General features: G+C 49.8%; 1 long non-coding RNA gene across 1 annotated transcript in view; it reads left to right on the plus strand.

Annotated features, from left to right (window-relative positions):
* LOC144888157 (uncharacterized) overlaps window positions 1-1,781 on the plus strand; it is a 58,682-nt gene extending 56,901 nt beyond the window's left edge. Inside the window, exon 3 of the long non-coding RNA XR_013622790.1 lies at window positions 1,169-1,781. This is a non-coding gene — a long non-coding RNA (uncharacterized LOC144888157). The remainder of the gene's footprint in view (window positions 1-1,168) is intronic.
* Window positions 1,782-19,713: the final 17,932 nt, after the last annotated feature.

Below are 19,713 nucleotides of genomic sequence, written 5' to 3' on the forward strand. Positions count from 1 at the left end.
GTACTCGCAAGCCGTTCGCTTTGGCTTTGCGAATGGACAAAACCATTTCATGTAAATAGAGGGGGGGGATATAATTTTAGATATATATATAGTACGGGCATGCCCTAGTTTATGTAAATATTGTAACGAATTTGAGAAGTGTAACGGTTTTGAGAAGTGTAACAATTTTGAGAAAGTGTAACGAATGTGAAAAGTATGGTTTTGTTGTGTGTAACACCCTCGTAATGTAAATAATGGTCGCAGCCCGTCCTCCTAGTTAATTCCATGAAACTTACACACAGGCCACGATATATCTTTTTAAATAGCTTATTTCCTTATTCTATGTAGGCTAAATATGTGTTTCCCACTAGATTGACTCTGCATTGTATCAAACGAAATAAGCGTAGGCCCCTTTCAATTTCCCCAATCATCTCCGCTCTCCAAAGTTCCTTTCAAAAGCGGTGCGAGTGGTGTTCAATCCCGCAAGCCGCCATTGCCCATGTGCTAATCTCGGAGAAGAGGGGGGTAGGAGCCGCCAACTCACAGGCGTGGCACGTCGTCATGATCAAAGGGGGAATCGGACAGCCCTAACAGCCAACCAGCACCGCGGTGAGCGACCCGGTAGGCGTGCCCTCGCAGCCGGCGGCTTGATTCCGACCCGAGTAATAAAAGCGACTGGAAGGGACTGCTTCAGAAGAGATGACATGAGAGATGAGAGGAGAGATGAGCTGTGAGCTGAGCTGTGAGCTGTGAGATGAGAGACGCTCCAAACCAAAAAGGAGAGGTACTTGGAGAGGAAACAAGCTTTGGAGAGACGCGCTGAGAGGAGGGAGACGACTCCACCAGAAGGAGAGGAGCAGGTGTGACCGAGCCAGCGCGTGACGTCCACAGCATCAGCAGCGTCGACGCGACCGAGGGTTTTCCCGCCAAAAACGCTAAGAATTGGGAGCTGCTACCTCCAGCCCTGCCGGTTGCAGGGACCTGACCCTGCCTCCCTCTCCAGCAACCCACCTCCGCCATTCCTGCCTGCAATTTCCCCCGTGTAAGTGTGAACGTCGTCTGTCCTAATCGTTGTCCTGGGGTTAAGTAAATTGAATAGTATAAGCTAACGATTCACTGTGTGACTGCTTCTTCCATCCATTGCTTGTAAATAACTTTGATCGCTCCTTCTTTTTGCTTGTGTGTGTAGCGGCTACCGCTGGGTTTTCACAATCGCCTTGCACCTATCAAGGACGCGGAGCGATCACCATGCCGGGCTCGTCCAGGACGCCCGGGCAGGCTCGCCCTCAACTTGCCAGGCCGCAGCCAGGACGCTGCGCCACGCCCCCTCTCGCCTTTCCTGGGCATACGCTCCGGGATAATATGTATATATATTGCTGCCCGATAAACGGGCTTTTCAGAGTGCCTGAGTGTTTGGTTTGATTAAAGCAACTCGGATGAATTCCAGCTTTTTGTCGCGTCCATTCTTCCGATCGACGTGGGAGCCCCAGCTCCTTCATTGGTGACCTACCGACATGGACACGGCAGTCGCCCTTAAACTGCCTACCTTCTGGGAGGCTCACGCGGCGGTTTGGTTCGCACAGGCGGATTCCCTGTTCGCCCTGCGAGGCATCACGGCCGACGACACCCGCTTCCACCATGTGGTAGCAGCGCTCGGTTCGGCCACCGCGGCCCGCGCCCTGAGCCTCCTCGAGAGCCCGCCAGCCGCTGACAAATATGGCGCGATTAAGAAGCTTCTCCTCGACGCTTTCGCCCTCCCATCGGCGGAACGCGCACGGCGCCTGCTCGACCTGCCCGAACTCGGCGACACGCGACCTTCCGAGCGAATGGACTACATGCTTTCACTGCTCGGCGAGCACTCTCCGGCATTCCTGTTCCGGGAGCTGTTCCTCCGTCAGCTGCCTAACCCGGTACGCCTCGCCCTGGCAAGCACGACGATCACAGATTCCCGGGCCCTTGCCAGAGAAGCCGACAAGATCTCCGCCGCAGGTCAGCGCATCGCAGCGGCGACATGGGACCCACCGCCGTCCGACGCAACACCCATGGCGCCCGAGCACCCGGCACGGTCGACGACCGAACTGCCGACGCAATTGGCGGCCGCTACACCGAGCCGACCACCTCCAGCACGATGACCGGGGCCTCCACCTGACCAAGCGTGGTGTTACTATCATACCAGGTTCGGACAGAAGGCCCGGACATGCCGACCCCCGTGCACCTTCGGCAGGCCGGGAAACGGCCGGGCCGGCGTTCATTACCAGCCATGAGCGCCGGCCACACGGGCAACTTACTGTTCATCACGGATAAAGCGTCCGGACGGCGCTTCCTGTGCGACACCGGCGCCCAACTGAGCGTCATACCCGCCTCTGACCAGGACAGGCAGTCCGCGGTTTGCGGCCCCTCCTTGGTTGCGGCCAACGGATCGACCATCCGCACCTTCGGCCCGCGCAACGTCACCCTCTGCTTCGGCGGCCAACGCTTTGCTTGGACGTTTGTAACCGCAAACGTGCCCATGGCTCTGCTAGGCGCCGACTTCCTCTGCGCACACGGACTGTTGGTGGACGTCCAACGGCGTCGTTTAATCAACGCCGAAACCTTCAGCTCCCTGGTATGCACATTGAGCAGCTCCGCGCCGACCGAGCTGGCATGCGCCGTTCCGGCGGCGAACGAGTTTGCTCGCCTGCTCACGGAGTTCCCGGCCCTCACACGGCCGACGTTTTCGGCCGTCGCAGTACGGCATGGGATCGAGCACCACATACCAACCACGGGCCCGCCGGTCTACGCCAGGGCCCGCCGCCTCGACCCAGCCAAGCTCGCCGTGGCGAAGGCCGAATTCGACGCGTTGGAGCACCTCGGCATCGTGCGGCGCTCCGATAGCGCGTGGGCCTCGCCACTGCACATCGTGCCAAAGCCGGGGGGTGGATGGCGCCCGTGTGGCGACTACCGCCGTCTCAATGACGCTACCACCCCCGACAGGTACCCGATCCCGCATATCCAAGACTTCTCCGCCCGTCTGGCGGGACGGGTCATTTTTTCGAAAATTGATCTCATACGGGGATATCACCAGGTACCTGTCAGGGCGGCCGACGTCCCTAAAACGGCAGTCATCACGCCGTTCGGCTTATTCAAATTCTTGCGGATGCCGTTTGGTCTCAAGAACGCGGCTCAGGCGTTCCAGCGCTTGATGGACGGCGTGCTGTGTGACCTGCCGTTCCTTTTCGTTTACCTGGACGACATCCTCGTCGCCAGCACGTCCCGGGCCGAGCACCTCCTCCACCTCCGAACACTGTTCGGGCGCCTCAGCGAGCACGGCCTCATCGTCAACCTGGCCAAATGCCACTTCGGCACGACGGCCGTTGATTTTTTGGGCCACCACATCACCAAGAACGGGGCCGTGCCGCTGCCAACCAAGGTCGAGGCCATCACCACGTTCCCGCGTCCCCGCACCATAAAGGCCCTGCAGGAATTCCTGGGAATGGTGAATTTTTATCACCGCTTCGTGCCCCGCGCTGCTCAACTCATGCGGCCCCTCTACGAAGCCCTCCGGGGCAAGCCGGCCAAGCACGACATCGCCTGGTCCGCAGCAATGGATGCGGCCTTCCAAAGCTCAAAGCGGGCCCTCGCCGACGCAACACTGCTCGCTCACCCGGTGCTCAACGCTCCCATCGCCCTCACCACGGATGCCTCCGACTACGCGGTGGGCGCCGTACATGAGCAATGGGTGAACGGGGTTTGGCAGCCACTCGCTTTTTTCAGCCGGCAGCTCCGGCCGAACGAGCTCAAATACAGCACGTTTGACCGGGAGCTCCTCGGTCTACACCTGGCCGTCCGCCATTTCCGCCACCTCCTGGAGGGCCGACCTTTCACGGCGTTCGTCGACCACAAGCCGTTGGTTTACGCCATGGCCAAGGTCACGGAGCCGTGGTCGGCCCGCCAACAGCGCCACATCTCCGCCGTGTCGGAGTTTACCACGGACATCCGGCACGTCGCCGGCAAAAACAACGCCGTGGCCGACTGTCTTTCCCGGGCCAGCGCGAACGTGGTCCACCTGGGCGTGGACTTTGCGCTTATGGCGGCGGACCAAACCACCGACACCACGGTGCAAGCCCTCCGGGCGGCGGACACGGGCCTCCGCCTGGCCGACATCCCCTTCGCGGACACTGTCCTGCTCTGCGACGTCTCCCAAGGCCAGCCTCGCCCCATCGTGCCCGTCACCTGGCAACGCCGCATCTTCGCCTCCCTCCACGGCCTTTCCCACCCGGGCCTGAAAGCTTCCCAGAAGCTGGTGTCGGCGCGATTCGTCTGGCACGGCCTTCGTCGGGACGTCCGCGATTGGACCAGCACCTGCACGGCCTGCCAACGGGCCAAGGTCCACCGACACACCCAGGCCCTGCTGGCACCTTTCACCGTGCCCGAACGACGTTTCGACCACGTCAACGTGGATCTGGTGGGCCCCCTCCCCCCGTCACGGGGGTTCACACACCTGCTCACCATGGTGGACAGGACCACCAGGTGGCCGGAGGCCATTCCCCTCGTCTCCACCACCACCGCCGACGTGGCGCAGGCTTTCATCGCCACCTGGGTCGCCCGCTTCGGCGCACCGGCGGACATCTCGTCAGACCGCGGACCACAGTTCACCTCCGAGCTGTGGGGCGCGGTCGCCCGCAACCTGGGGGTCAAGCTCCACCGTACTACGGCCTACCACCCCCAAGCAAACGGGTTGTGCGAGCGATTCCACCGCTCCATGAAGGCCGCGCTCATGGCCGGCCTTCAAGACGGCAGTTGGGCCGACCGGCTGCCGTGGGTCCTTTTGGGCCTCCGCATGGCCCCCAAGGAGGACCTCCAGGCATCCACCGCCGAGCTGGTCTATGGCCAGGCGCTACGCGTCCCGGGCGAATTCGTGCCCGACGCTACCAGTCCCTGGTCCGCAGCTCACCAGCGCTCGGACCTCCTGGAGGCCGCCCGACGGTTTGCCCCCGTGCCAACATCCCACCACGGTGACCCCCAGTCCTACGTCCCCCCAGCACTTCGCACAGCGGAGTATGTTTTTGTGCGTCACGACGCACATCGGGGGCCACTCCGGCCGCCGTACGATGGGCCCTTCCGGGTGCTGCGACGGGACGACAAGTCGTTCGTCATCGACATCGGCGGCAGGTCGGACCGGATTGCGGTGGACCGCCTCAAGCCGGCGCACGTGGACGTCGACCACCCACCACGGGTGGCCCTTCCGCCGCGGCGAGGCCGCCCCCCGTCCACGGTGCCCCCCACTCGACCGCCCACCACCACACCGGACCCCCTCCCACGACCGCCAGGGGTCGCTTCGGCCAGGTCATCAGGGCCCCCCTCAAATTGACCCTGCCGGTGCAAGTCGATTCTGGGGGGACGTGTGTAGCGGCTACCGCTGGGTTTTCACAATCGCCTTGCACCTATCAAGGACGCGGAGCGATCACCATGCCGGGCTCGTCCAGGACGCCCGGGCAGGCCCGCGCTCAACTTGCCAGGCCTCGGTCGGGACGCCCGGGCATGCCCGGGCATGCCCGGGCAGGCTCGCCCTCAACTTGCCAGGCTGCAGCCAGGACGCTGGGCCACGCCCCCTCTCGCCTTTCCTGGGCAAACGCTCCGGGATAATATGTATATATATTGCTGCCCGATAAACGGGCTTTTCAGAGTGCCTGAGTGTTTGGTTTGATTAAAGCAACTCGGATGAATTCCAGCTTTTTGTCGCGTCCATTCTTCCGATCGACGTGGGAGCCCCAGCTCCTTCATGTGTATAATAAATCCTGTTATTCCTCCATACTCTGTCTTCTTCTCTCTTCCTTCTCGTTCGGTCGCTTTAGAGGTTTCCAAATTGAATATCTGTGGTGTGATCTGGTCAACGTTGGGGGAGTCAGGCCAATCGGGGATCCTGTAACAGTCGCGGTTGACCATCCGCTCGGCCCAAAGTAACATCTTGTCCGCGACCCGTAACAATATATATATATGTAAATATGTATATATATATATATATATATATATATATATATATATAAATATATATATATATATATATATATATATATATATATATATATATATATATATATGTAAATACAGTATATATATATATGTAAATATATATATATGTAAATATATATACTGTATATGTAAATATATATATATGTAAATATATATATATGTAAATATATATATGTAAATATATTGTTGCGGTTTTGAGAACCCACACACGTAACATCATTAAAAGTTAAAGGTTGCACCCGATAGTCAGGCCACATGCAACACGTAGGTCACCTTAGAACGTTAGTTATTTCATAGTATGTGTTTAGGATAAGGCCATTTCCAATAGTTGCATCTGTGTTGTGTAAAACAAATAAGAGTAGGCCCCGTTCATTTTGCAGCCTCCCTCCACCCGACTCCATTGCTCACTATCCTGTCTGCACCCCATTGCCCCTCGCAGTTTGTTACGCTTGGGATGCTCGCAGTTTGGGATGCTCGCAGTTTGTTACGCTTTGGCTGCCAGCAGCGTTTGCTGCTCTTGGTTTGCTGGAACTATCCCAGCCACGAGGTAAGGCCCAAAAAGGGGGTGGAGCTGCAGTGAGGCTGAGATCGGATCGGCAGCAGGAGGGACGGTAAGGGCCACCAACCAATCAGGGCTGAGGCGACATCGCCTGACAGGGTGTGGCTAGAGGTTCGAGTGGGCTGGCTAAAGCGGCGATATATAACCGCGCACGCAAAGCCCTTTGAGAGGACTGACCGAGCGAGCTTGCATGAGAAGGACTTACGCGGAGAAGGACTTACGCAGCAGCGCTCATTACAAAGGGACTGGTGAAGGACTGGTGCGCGGCACGCATTGCAGAGGACTGCAGCATTGAGAAGGACTATTGTGGAAGGCGCCCGGTAAAGAAGGGCTTGTTGGAGATCGCTGGTTGGGAATTTAGCTTGGGCTTGCGGTGAGCGAATATCAAGCGCCAGCATTCCTATCACATACGCGGCCATGAGCCAACATAACCGCTAACCGATCCCCCGATATATAATCGTCCGCCTCGCGCCTACGCCACGCGTAGAGCTGCCTGCCGTCTTCCATCGCCTGCGAGTCGGGGACGAGTCGGGGACCGGACGAGCTGTGGACGCCATCGGTGGACCCTCAACCCGACGAGTCGGGGACCGGACAAGCTGTGGACGCCATCGGTGGACCCTCAACCCGACCATCTACAACCCCGTGTGAGTGAGTCTGAGTGTGAACGGGCCCGTGTCCAGGGATAAGTATAAGACTGTATAAGGCTGCCCTGTGTATCTGCTTCTTCCTCTTCCCTGTACATTCTCTTTTTCTTCCTCTTCTTAGTGTACAAATTGTTAATAAATTCTTGTGTTATTCCTTTTCCTCGTGGTCCGACCGTTTTAGTCATTTCCTCAATTGGTTAAGTGTGGCATGTGTAAGAACCGCTCCAATCGGGTTTAGTACCTGTTAACGGCCCGAATCGCGGCTCACTTCGCTCGGCGTGTCCACTAACACCGTGGTTCGGGTGGGGTTATTTCCTTGCTTCCCGGAAGGCGCTGGTACTTAGGTAATAGGACCAATTCGACCAACCACCCTATTCAGCGCTGACCGGAAGGAACGTGATAGCCCCGGGATCGCGTCAGCCAGTAAAAGGACAAGGGGATTAATCCCCCCTTGATAAGGGGAAGGCCGACATTCGGAGATCCGCAACAATATATATAAATATATATATATATATATATATATATATATATATATATATATATATATATATATTGTTGCGGTTCTGAGAAGTGTACATTTACCATCATTAAAGGTTGAAGGTTTGCCCCCATAGTTAGTCCACAAGCAACACGTAGGCCACCTTAGAACATTAGTTATGTCATCGTATGTGTGTAGGATAAGGCCATCTCCATTAGTGATACCTGCGTTGTGTAAAACTAGGACGTGCCCGTACGTGGGTGCCCGTTCCTTGCCAAAAAAAAAAAAAAAAATGTCTTCGCCCATGCATGCATGGGCGTGCCCATGGGCCCATGGGCGTGCCCGTAAGTGCGTGATGTGACCGTACAATGAATGTATCGTCCCGACGCCGCAGCTCGGATGGCGCTGCAGTTAATCGGGCCTGTATCGGCAGAGTTATTATAAACGTGTACTACAATCGATCGTACCTTACAACAATCAACACAGATTGCAACGTCAAATAAATGAATACGCTCTCAAATGTGCCGTCCGAGGCAGCGTCTGCTCGCCACGTTCAGCATCAGTACGTCGTCACTATGACTATCCGTAAGTCCGGAAGTGACGTCCTCATTTGACTGTCCGGAAGGTCGCATATCGCAGTTACGATGAATCGCAAATTAGTTTTAATTAGTTTTAAAACATAGTTTAACGCCAACATAGCACCAAAATAGTTTGCCAACGTGAAATAAATGAATACGCTCTCAAATGTGCCGTCCGAGGCAGAGTCTGTTCGGCACGTTCGGCACATGTGATAGCTCGCTGCTCTCTGATTGGTTGAATCGTTTTTTGGACATAGCTCGGTAACTACTTCTCCGATTAATATGAAACCTTGAAAAGGCACATCCTCGGGTCCCCAGCAATATACCTGGCAAGTTTAAAGTATATCGGACCCGTGGTTGTCGAGAAACAGCGGTCACAGACAAACACACAGACAAACACACACACACACAGAGATTACTGGAATTATAGATAGATAAATAAGCTTAGGTCCCGTTCATTTTGCGGCCCACCCACCAAATCTACCTCGTTGGGCAGCATCCATCCCGCGCCCTGATTCAGATAATCCACCTCCTTTGCCAGCAGCCTTCGCTGCTGGCAAGGGTTTTCGCTCGAAACCAGCCAAATGCCACGAGGTAGGCCTGAGAGAGGGTGGAGCCGGCGTTGAGGTCGGGGAGCGGCAGCGAGACGGTAAGAGCCAACAACAAACCAGGGCTCGGGTGAAAGGGCGTGGTAAGGGCGTGGCTGGCAAGTTCCAGAGGGTTCGCTGGGTGACGCTATATAAACGCGCGCACAAAGCCCTCGGAACGACTGACGCAACTGCACTCGTTGTATGAGGACTGCCCTTAGGAGAGAACTGTATAACAGGACTGACCGTGAGGACTGAAGGAATCACGCTTGCTACCAAAGGACTTATGCGACGTGTCTGTGCAAAGAGGCCTCGTGAGGAAAGCGCATAGGAGGAGGACTGTGGTGGGTACGTGCTTTGAAAGAGCACTTATGCTATTGAACTTGCATTAGGGAGCGCCTATTGAGCGGTATTGAGAGTGAGTATAGCGCCAGTGCATTTAATACGTACGCGACCGTGGTCGCCAGTAACCACCAGCCAGCCGTGCCTTTCGCCCTGTAACTGTCCGCTCCGCGTAAACGACCCGCGGGGAGCTTCTGCCACTCTGACCATCTACTTCACATTACGAGTCGGGGACCGGAGGAAACTGCCTGGATGCCATCATCCCAGGACCATCACCCTGACCTTCTACATCCCCGTGTGAGTGTGTCTGAGAGTGAAACGGGCCCGTGTCCAGGGATAAGTTAAGACTGTATATTGTATAAGCTTCACTGTGTGTTCTTCTCCTCCTTCCTGTACAAATTATTAATAAACCAATTGTTCTTCTTTGTTTCTTCCGAATTCGACCGTATCCGTCCTTTCCTCCATTGGGTAAGCGTGGCACGATTCGGAACCGCTCAGATCGGGTTAGTTCCTGTTAACAGCTCGCTATCGCTCGGTGTTTTCACTACAACCGTGGTTCGGGCGGGGTTATTTCCTTGCTTCCTGGGAGGCGTTGGTAATTAGGTATTAGGAATTCGGCCTACGACCCTACCCAACACTGACCGGAAGGAACGTCATAGCCCCGGATCACGTCGGCTAGTAAAAAGACAAGGGGATTAATCCCCCCTTTGTAAGGGGAAAGGCCGACGTTGAGATCCGCAACAATATATATGTATATATATATATATATATATATATATATATATATATATATATATATATATATATATGTATGTATGTATGTATGTATGTATATATATATATATATATATATATATATATATATATATATATATGTAAATATATATATCAGTCATTATGCGACTCTATACCATCAGTGGTAAACCGCCATTAAGGTATCCCATACAGCTATCGCTGTACCTTAATGTGAGCGATAAGCACCGCCTGCCACACGGTACATTACCTCTGGTATCTACTCATTCTATGGAGTCGCCTGGATGCGGTTGGGAGTTACTAATTAGTATCTGTAAATTCCGTTCTCCAACCTAATGAGCGCATGCCGTGACGTCACCGCCACGTAAGTACGCCTTGCCTGCCAAGCTCCGGAGGAGCCATCCAGCAATGTGTCATCATTTCGATCTTCGTTCAGATACTATTACAAGTGCATACAAAACTCAGTTATCGACCCGGTTTCACCCTTGTTGGGGCTTCATCAGGGCAACGAAGTGAGTCCTGCATACATTTGTGAATCTGAAAATCTTTCGGTTATATATCAGTCATTATGCGACTCCATACCATCAGTGGTGAACCGCCATTAAGGTATCCCATACAGCTATCGCTGTACCTTAATGGGAGCGATAAGCACCGCCTGCCACACGGTACATTATCTCTGGTATCCACTCATAATATGGAGTCGCCTGGATGCGGTTGGGAGTTACTAATTAGTATCTGTAATTTCCGTTCTCCAACCTAATGAGCGCACGCCGTGACGTCACCGCCACGTAAGCACGCCTTGCTTGCCAAGCTACGGAGGAGCCATCCAGCAGTGTGTCATCATTTAGATCTTGTTCAGATACTATCACAAGTGCATACAAAACTCACAGTTACCGACCTGGTTTCACCCTTGTTGGGGCTTCATCAGGGCAACGCATCAATAAAGTTATGGAAAGACAAAGATAAGGGAATGGGTATGAAAATATTTCAAAGCCCTTGAAGCACAATCAAGACAATCAATAAGAAGTAGAAGGCATCTGGTACCACCAAGACCCCGCCTAGATCAGGCTGACCCTCCAAACTGGATGACCAAGCAAGGAGGAGACTGATCAGAGAGGCCACCAAGAGGCTAATGGCAACTTTGAAAGAGCTACAGGCCTTCATGGCAAAGACTGGTCACTGTCTGCATGTGACAACATCCCAAGCACTCCACTAATCTGACCTGGACGGTAGGGTGGGAAAAAGGAAAGCATTACTCAAAAAAGCCCACCTTGAGTCCCGTTTGAGGTATGCAAAAAAACCACTCTGGAGATTCTGAAGCCATGAGAGAAAAGGTTTTGTGGTCCGATGGAACCAAGATGGAACTTTTTGGCCTAAATGCAAAACGTTACATTTGGCGGAAGCCCAACACAGCACATCACCCAAAGAACACCATCCCTACTGTGAAGCATGGTGGAGGCAATATCATGTAATGGGGATGTTTCTCATCAACAGGGACTGGGGCACTTGACAGGATAAAAGGAAAATGGATGGAGCAAAATACAGAAAAATCCAAGAGGAAAACCTGCTGTCCTCTACAAGAAAGATGAAATTGGGACGGAAGTTCACCTTTCAGCATGACAACGACCTGAAGCACACAGCCAAAGCTAGGGAACAAAAAGATGATTGTCCTTGAGTGGCCCAGTCAGAGCCCCGACCTAAATCTCATCGAAAATCTGTGGCATGACTTAAGATTGCTGTCCATCAACGCTCCCCACACAACTTAACTGAGCTTGAACAGTTTTGTACAGAAGAATGGGCAAATATTGCCCAATCAAGGTGTGCAATGTTGGTAGAGACCAACCCCAACAGACTCACAGCTGTAATTGTTGTCAAAGGTGATATCAGAACCGGCAGATATCGGCTATTTTTCGGTAATCTGTATGGCAGACTGGATAGTGTGGAGTTCCGATGACCGATTACAGTTGTACTGTACACTATGCAACCCACAAACCTTGAGTAGCTTTCACCCTTGTTTAGAGCAGATTTCAATTAACAAATTTTAAAAACAACGTTGCATTGTAGATGTTTCAAGATGTGCATTAACATTATTCTTTCTAAACAGCTCGCAATCGTCATGTGACGGGCAGAAAAATCTGGCTCGGTGATTTGTAAAACATGTTAATACGGTAAATGGCTTGGGAATCGAGTGTTATCGAATTTGTTTTGTTTCCAAACTCAAAATGAGAAACAACCTATTGCTTCAGAAACAGCTGCGAGTACAACAAAAAACAGTCGCTCCTACTGTACCATACTTCCTGACCTCCCGGCAGAGTAAGTCTCGACGTCATACGCTCCAGGTGTGCATCAAAGTGACTATTAATATTTTTTTCACATTTATAAGGTGGACTGCCAGTATTCTGGTCTCCCGAGCAAAATGGAGCACATTTTACATGCAGTTTGTAAGATAACTGCTTCATTCGTCATACCATATTGTTACGGCCTGAAGCACACCAAGCCAAGCCTTCAATCACACTGTCTTTATTTATGGATTATCACACGAAAATCTCTTCCTACACATAAAACCAAGAAGGGAGAAAAGAGGGAAAAACCCGAATAGGCGGGTCCAACAGTAGGCCGGTCCAAGGCAGGCCCAACAGTAGGCCCCAGGGTCGGCCCCATAGTAGGCCTCACGGCAGGCCCAACAGTAGGCCCCAAGGCAGGCCCAGCACGAGAGGGTAGGAGTAGGCAAGTCCACGAGTAGGCCCCAAGGCAGGCCCAGCACGAGAGGGTAGGAGTAGGCAAGTCCACGAGTAGACCCCAAGGCAGGCCCAACAGGAGGCCCCAGGGCAGGCCCAACAGTAGGCCCCAGGGCAGGCCCAGCACGAGAGGGTAGGAGTAGGCAAGTCCACGAGTAGACCCCAAGGCAGGCCCAACAGGAGGCCCCAAGGCAGGCCCAGCACGAGTGGGTAGGAGTAGGCAAGTCCACGAGTAGGCCCCAAGGCAGGCCCAACAGTAGGCTCCAGGACAGGCCCAACAGTAGGCCCCAAGGCAGGCCCAGCACGAGAGGGTAGGAGTAGGCAGCCAGAGTTCGATCAACGTCACCCTTCAGGTGGAGAGATTGCAGCTGGACACTCTACAACCCCCGAAAAAGCACTCGGCCATAAGCCGTCCTCCAAAATGGCCACTCACTCCTCTGAAGCACCTTCCTGGCCACTTCCCCGCCCCACAGCCAATCATCGGCTTTATACACATGGACCAAACCACTTGGTCTAACTCACAGGGGGGTGTGGGGGAAGGAAGAAGAAAAAGGTCACAAACCGTAACAATATGCTGTGGCGTGCTCTCGCGAGATCTCAAGGTATATGGTATTTGACAAAACATGGAACCAAACACACATGGAGCTCTATTTATTCCTCGTTAATTTTGATTACTTCGTTTTTAACCTATTTTACCTCTGATGTTATCCTTGTTATTTCCCGGTATTTCAACTTATTTTTAGAGAAAATTGTGAGTGAGTTGAAAAAAGTGCAAGGGTGCCAATATTTTTGGCCACGACTGCAAGAAGTTGAAATTGACAAAAGTATTTGGTCTCCACAATTCTCTATTTCACTGTTAATATTACAGAAGCTTTGTTTTTTATTCAGAACTTAATATAGCCTTTTAAATCAGAAAATATAAAGAAATGGCATTGACAAAATTATTGACACCCAAGACGTAATATTTGGTAGCACAGACTTTGGACAAAATAACTGCAGTCAAGCGCTTCCTATAGCCATGAATGAGCTTCCTACACCTCTCAACTGGCAGTTTGGCCCACTCTTCTTGTGCAAACTGCTCCAGTTCTCCTAGATTTGAAGGGTGCCTTCTCCCAACTGCTGTTTTCAGATCTCCACACAGGTGTTCAATGGGATTTAGATCTGGACTCATTGCTGGCCACTTCAGAACAGTCCAGCGTTTTGTCTTGAACCATTCCTGGGTGCTTTTTGAAGTGTGTTTGGGGCCATTGTCCTGCTGCAACAACCATGACCTTCGACGTAGACCCAGCTTTCTGACACTCGGTTGAACATTGCGCTCCAAAATGCCTTGGTAATCTCCTGATTACATGCACACATTCAAGGCACCCAGTGCCAGAGGCAGCACAGCAACGCCAAACATTACTGTACCTCCTCCATGTTTGACTGTAGGGAAGGTGTTCTTTTCTTTGAAGGCTTCATTTTGTTTTTTTGTAAACATAGATATGTGCTTTACCAAAAAGCTCTAATTTGGTCTCATGTGTCCACAGGACATTCTCCCTGAAGGATTTTGGCTTGTTCAGGTGTGTTTTGGCAAACTCCAGTCAGGCTTTCTCAGCAGTGGGGTCCTCCTGGTTCTCCGACCATAGAACCCTTTTTCATTGAGTTGGCGACGGATGGTGCGAGTTGAAACTGTCGTACCTTGTGTCTGAAGGTCAGCCTGAATGTGTTTGGCAGGTGATCGAGGTGCTTTCTCCAACATTCGAACAATCCTTCGCTGCAATCTTCGATCAAATTTTCTCTTGCGGCCACGTCCAGGGAGGTTGGCTACAGTGCCATGGGCCTTAAACTTCCTGATATCATTGCGTACGGTGGACACAGGAACATCAAAGTCTCTGGAGATGGACTTGTAGCCTGGAGAATGTCCATGCTTGGCTACAATCTTGTGTCTGACCTCCTCAGACAATTATTTTCTCTGGTTTTCTTTCTTTTCTCCATGCTCAGTGCGGTTCACACAGTGACACAAAACAGCAGAATGACTCCTTTTCTCTATTCAAACTGGTTGAATGAGTGATTTTTATTTTACAGGCACCTGCAACTCACCACATATGAGTTCAATTCCAAAGTAAAGGAGAATTACCTGCCTCGAATCTAATTATTTCTAACAAATTCTAAAAGGTGGCAATGATATTGTTGGGCCATTTTAGGATTTCTATGTGGAGTAAGTTAAGATTTTGTAATTTTTTCAGCTTTTTTTGTTTTGTTCAACTGCAAATCAAAGAAATACATTTGTGGATACCAAAATATTTTTTTATTTTCAACAATTGTCTGTACCCGGTGTGTACCTCGATTTAGAATAGGTACAGCGACTAAGGGTTGGCGTCAGGAAGGGAATCCGGCCATAAAAAAACATTGCCTCAAACAGGGAACCATGATTGTCATGTGGCCTGCAAGGCTAACCCCCGCTCTTGCGGGGAAAACGGCCTTAAAACGATCATTCATTCATTCATTCAATTGTCTGGAAGAAATGGTGCATTATTTGAAAAAAGTGCAAGGATGCCAATATTTTTGGCGACGACTGTGTGTGTATGTATGTATGTATGTATGTGTATGTATGTATATATATATATATAAGTTCAAAACACACCTGGTCACAAGTGTGCCGCACTGACCGGGTCCTCAGTCGAGGTCCTCAGCATCATCCCGTTTCGGCCCTTCAACATCGATACGGTCAGCTAAGGTGGGCCAGCAGGGGCACATACACATCCACATGCAGAAACTGCACCTGGATGCATACATACCCCCACCCCCAGCCAGTGCGAACAACAACAACAACAACACCTCCACATCCAGAATCCACAGCACCAAACAAACATGGTGGAACACTCAAACACCCACCTTTATACCCTTCACCACTCACCAAAAAACACACCAGATCATTCATACACACACATACACACCCATACACACACACACACAACACCAACCAACCAACCACCTACCCTTACATCATACACCACTCAACACACAAAAACACACACTCATACAAAAATTAATTCATGCAAAAACACACACCCTCACCCACTCACTCATATACACAAAATAAGAAATAATAATGGTAACAAACCCCCCCCCCCCCCAAAAAAAAACACACACAACCAACCTACACCGTATATGAGTACTACTACACCTACACCGTATATATATAATCGGGGTATTAAATAAGACACGGGCGTAGCTTCAGGAGGGTCGATCTTTAATTCTCGACAAGCTTTCGACCAACAAAGGTCTTCTTCTTAGTCTACAGAAACAACAGGCATGTATATCAGACAAGTATGTACAGTGACATGTGTGTAAGATGTGTGATATGTGTAAAAGATGCATATAAAAAGGAAGAGCCACGCTAAAGCTCACTCACCGTCCCCAAGTTCAGTGGAAGTGTAGCGCAGCTTGCAGTTATCGTTCATGTTACAGTTGGTGCACGTGCATATACAAATATAGAGATACATACATACATACATACATACATAAACACACAAGCATATATTCATATACCATTTATATTCATATAATATATTTATATATTTATTTATATATTTATATAAATGACATATAAAGGTAGAATGAATGAATGAGTGAATTAATGGGTTACGGTTAATGATTTGATTGGGTTGATGTTGGAAGATTCTTTAATCATCAAAATTTATGCCATGAGGGATTTTTGTCCGAAGCTTATGTATCCAAAAGGACTCACGTTTCAGAATCGTGGTGTGTGATCGATTTGTAATTGATACAATGGCAGAGATTTGAATGTCATTTATAGAGTGATCCGGTTGATTAAAGTGTATCGTGTAAGTTCGAGATTTGCCCTGACTGGTGTGGAAGTTATTGATTTCTGACCAGGTGTTATTAAATCGTGTGTAGAGTCTATTCTCAGTTTTTCCAACATATTGTTTGGTGCACTTTTTGCAAGTGATTAGGTATATGACCCATGTAGATTTGCAGTTCATATAGGAGGTGATGGGGAATTTTTGTCCAGTGCTAGAACTACAAAATTTGTTTGCTTCTCGTAAATGCTTGTGAATAATACATTTGTTTGCTGTGCATTTATAGAAGCCAGGGATCCTAGTTTCTTTGTTGTGGGGCTGCTTTTACCAAGAGGTCCCTGAGTGTCCGACCACGTCGAAATTATGTTCGTGGAGGTTGAGGAAATGTGGTGCCGAGTGTTTCTGATTGATGGAGGAGAGGAAGGGCCTTATTCAGAATACTTGGCAATTGGGATGAGGTAGGAGAGTAGGTGGTTACCAGTGGGACACGGTTAGTTGCAGGTTTGGGTTTGTAAATCAGAAGGTCTGCTCTCGGTATGCGTTTTGCTCGGTTTATTGCTTCTTTCACAGAGTGAGGGTCATAGTTTCTTGCAATGAAGTGTGTTTCTAATTGGCAGAGAGAAGATTCTTCTGCCATTTTTGTTGAGCAAATGCGTCTTACTCTGAGTGCTTGACTGTATGGTATGCTTGCAATTGTATGTTTAGGATGAGATGAAGAAGGGAGAAGGTAAGAGTGAGTGTCTGTTGGTTTGGTGTATAGTTCTGTTTCGAGTCTGTTATTTTGAAGCGTGAGTGATGTGTCTAGAAAGTGAACTTCGGACTGTGAGCTGTCGAATGTAAACTTGATGGTCGGATGAATCAAATTTAATTCATTTTGGAATTGTGTGAGACTACGGGGGGATTTTGACCAGATGAACTGGATGTCATCAATATAACGTACCCAGGATTTTTCCAAGATGCCGTGATGAGGTTGTGCATTGATCTTGGCCTCTATCATTCCCATGAAGATGTTAGCGTACGATGGTGCAACAGGGGTACCCATAGCGGTACCTTGAGTTTGAATGTAATGTCGTCCGTTGAATTGGAAATTATTCCGTTTGAGTGTCAGTTCTAATAGGCGCATAAGGTCTTGAGTAGGTGGTATTGGGAATTATCGTGTATGTAGTGCTTTGCGCCATGCAGACAGGCCTTCTGAATGTGGAATATTAGTGTAGAGGGATGTAACATCTGCTGTGACTAAAATGGTTTGGGAGTTGAAAGGTGAGTATATTCTGTTCAATCCTTGAATGTGGGTCAGAAAACTGGTTGTGTCCTTGAGGTATGAGGAGAGATTCATCACAAGAGGACGTAAATGACAGTCAACAAATTTTGATATTAGAACAGTTGGACATGTGCAGCCAGATCCGATTGGTCTACCTGGATTGTTTACCTTGTGTATTTTAGGAAGAAAATAAAGGTTAGGGCAATGAGGATCTTTCGCAACCAAGCGAGATTTGATGGTTTTATCCACCTGAATAGAATCTACTACCCTTTTAACCTCTTCAAGATGTAAAAGGGTAGGGTCAGATGGGAGCTCTTTGTAAGTATCACTATGTAGTTGACGATTACCTTCTGCAACGTAATCGGTAGTCGACATAATGACAATGGCAGTACCTTTATCTGCTGGCTTTATGACTATCTTTTCATTATTTTGGAGACTGTGAAGTGCTCGTCGCTCTGCCTTTGTAAGATTGTCCTTATGTCTGGAAGAATTATATTTTTGTGCCACCTTTTCAATTTCATTGCTCACTTGTTCCATATAGACATGTAGATATGGATTGTCAACACGTGGTGTCCAGGTGCTTTTTGGTTGAGGTAAAGTGAGTTGTGGTGTATTAGTATCGGTGTATGTGATTGTATACATGTTTGTTGGTGTTGTCTGTTGTGGTGCTGATGGTGCTGGGTGTACTTTAGCAAAGTGTGCCTTTAACGTCATTCGCCTACAGAAATCTTTTAAATCCTTTTTCAATTGTAATTGGTCTATTTGTGGAGCGATTGGGCAAAATCTTAAACCCTTAGAGAGCAGGTTTATTTCTGCCTCACTGAGGGAATGATTGGAAAGATTGATGATCCCGAGTTTAGGTAGATCCACAAGTTTGGTTGTAGTAGAAGTTATATTGTTGTTGGTCTGCCCAGAAACCAACTGCAGGTCTGCAGAGTTTGGTCTGCTCTTCATTCTTGGTCAGAGTGTCATGGGAAGTTTGGATGAGAGCAACACCTCGCTCAGCACAGTCATTGATAACCTTCATGCTGCGTATCCTCTTCTCAAGCTCTTGGTATGAGTTGTCTGTGTTCCAGAGGTGTGACTCTTTTTCCAGAAAACTCAGTGCTACTTCTTTGTCAGACTCTGAGATGACAACACCAAATAATTCAAGAGATCGACTTGTGATGTCGGTGTCCACTGAGTCAGAAAGCCTGAAGGCTTTAGCATCTATCCTATGAAGATTGTTTGGCTTTGGAGCCCGCTTGAAGTTCTTCACCATCTTTGCCTTTGTCTCATCATCCACCCGGCTATCAAAAAGCAACCAAACTGTGGAAGAGCTGCGAGTTTCTGCCATCTGAAAAAAACAGGATAAATTAAAAATGTTATTTTTTGAGCAACCTCTACATAAGTTCCAATTAACCTCATATTTGGTTCATATGATCTTTATAAACATAGGAACAAGGGCAGCCTTGTGGAGCATGGATTTTAAATAGTATTAAATATTACATATATCTGTGGACCACCCCAGTGTCCCCTTTTCAAAGGCACTGCGTTGCTGTACCTCCTCCTCACCCACCTTACGCACACAACCCATCCGGCTCTGATGGATATGCAATCCTCTCACCGACTCAAACTCACGTCCACACGCACACTTCTCTCGATTTTCAAAGGCACTGCGTTGCTGTACCTCCTCCTCACCCATCTTACGCACACACCCCATTCGGCTCTGATGGACATGCAATCCTTTCACCAACTCAAACTCAAGTCCACACCCACACTTCTCTCGAACCTGCCCTGCCTCCACATGCACACCATCACCCCATAGACCAACATCTCCCACACGATCACTCCCACACCCTTTCCTGGCCTGATGGATCCTCAACCCTCTGATGGATCCGAACTCACGTCCACACTGACACCTTACCAGACTTGCATCCACAATCCGTTCTCGTTTGTCAACATCAGTATAGGGGTCTTTATCCGTTTTATCTGTCCGT

Source organism: Myxine glutinosa, chromosome 3 (assembly GCF_964187855.1).
Source record: "Myxine glutinosa chromosome 3, kmMyxGlut1.1, whole genome shotgun sequence".
Taxonomy (NCBI): domain Eukaryota; kingdom Metazoa; phylum Chordata; class Myxini; order Myxiniformes; family Myxinidae; genus Myxine; species Myxine glutinosa.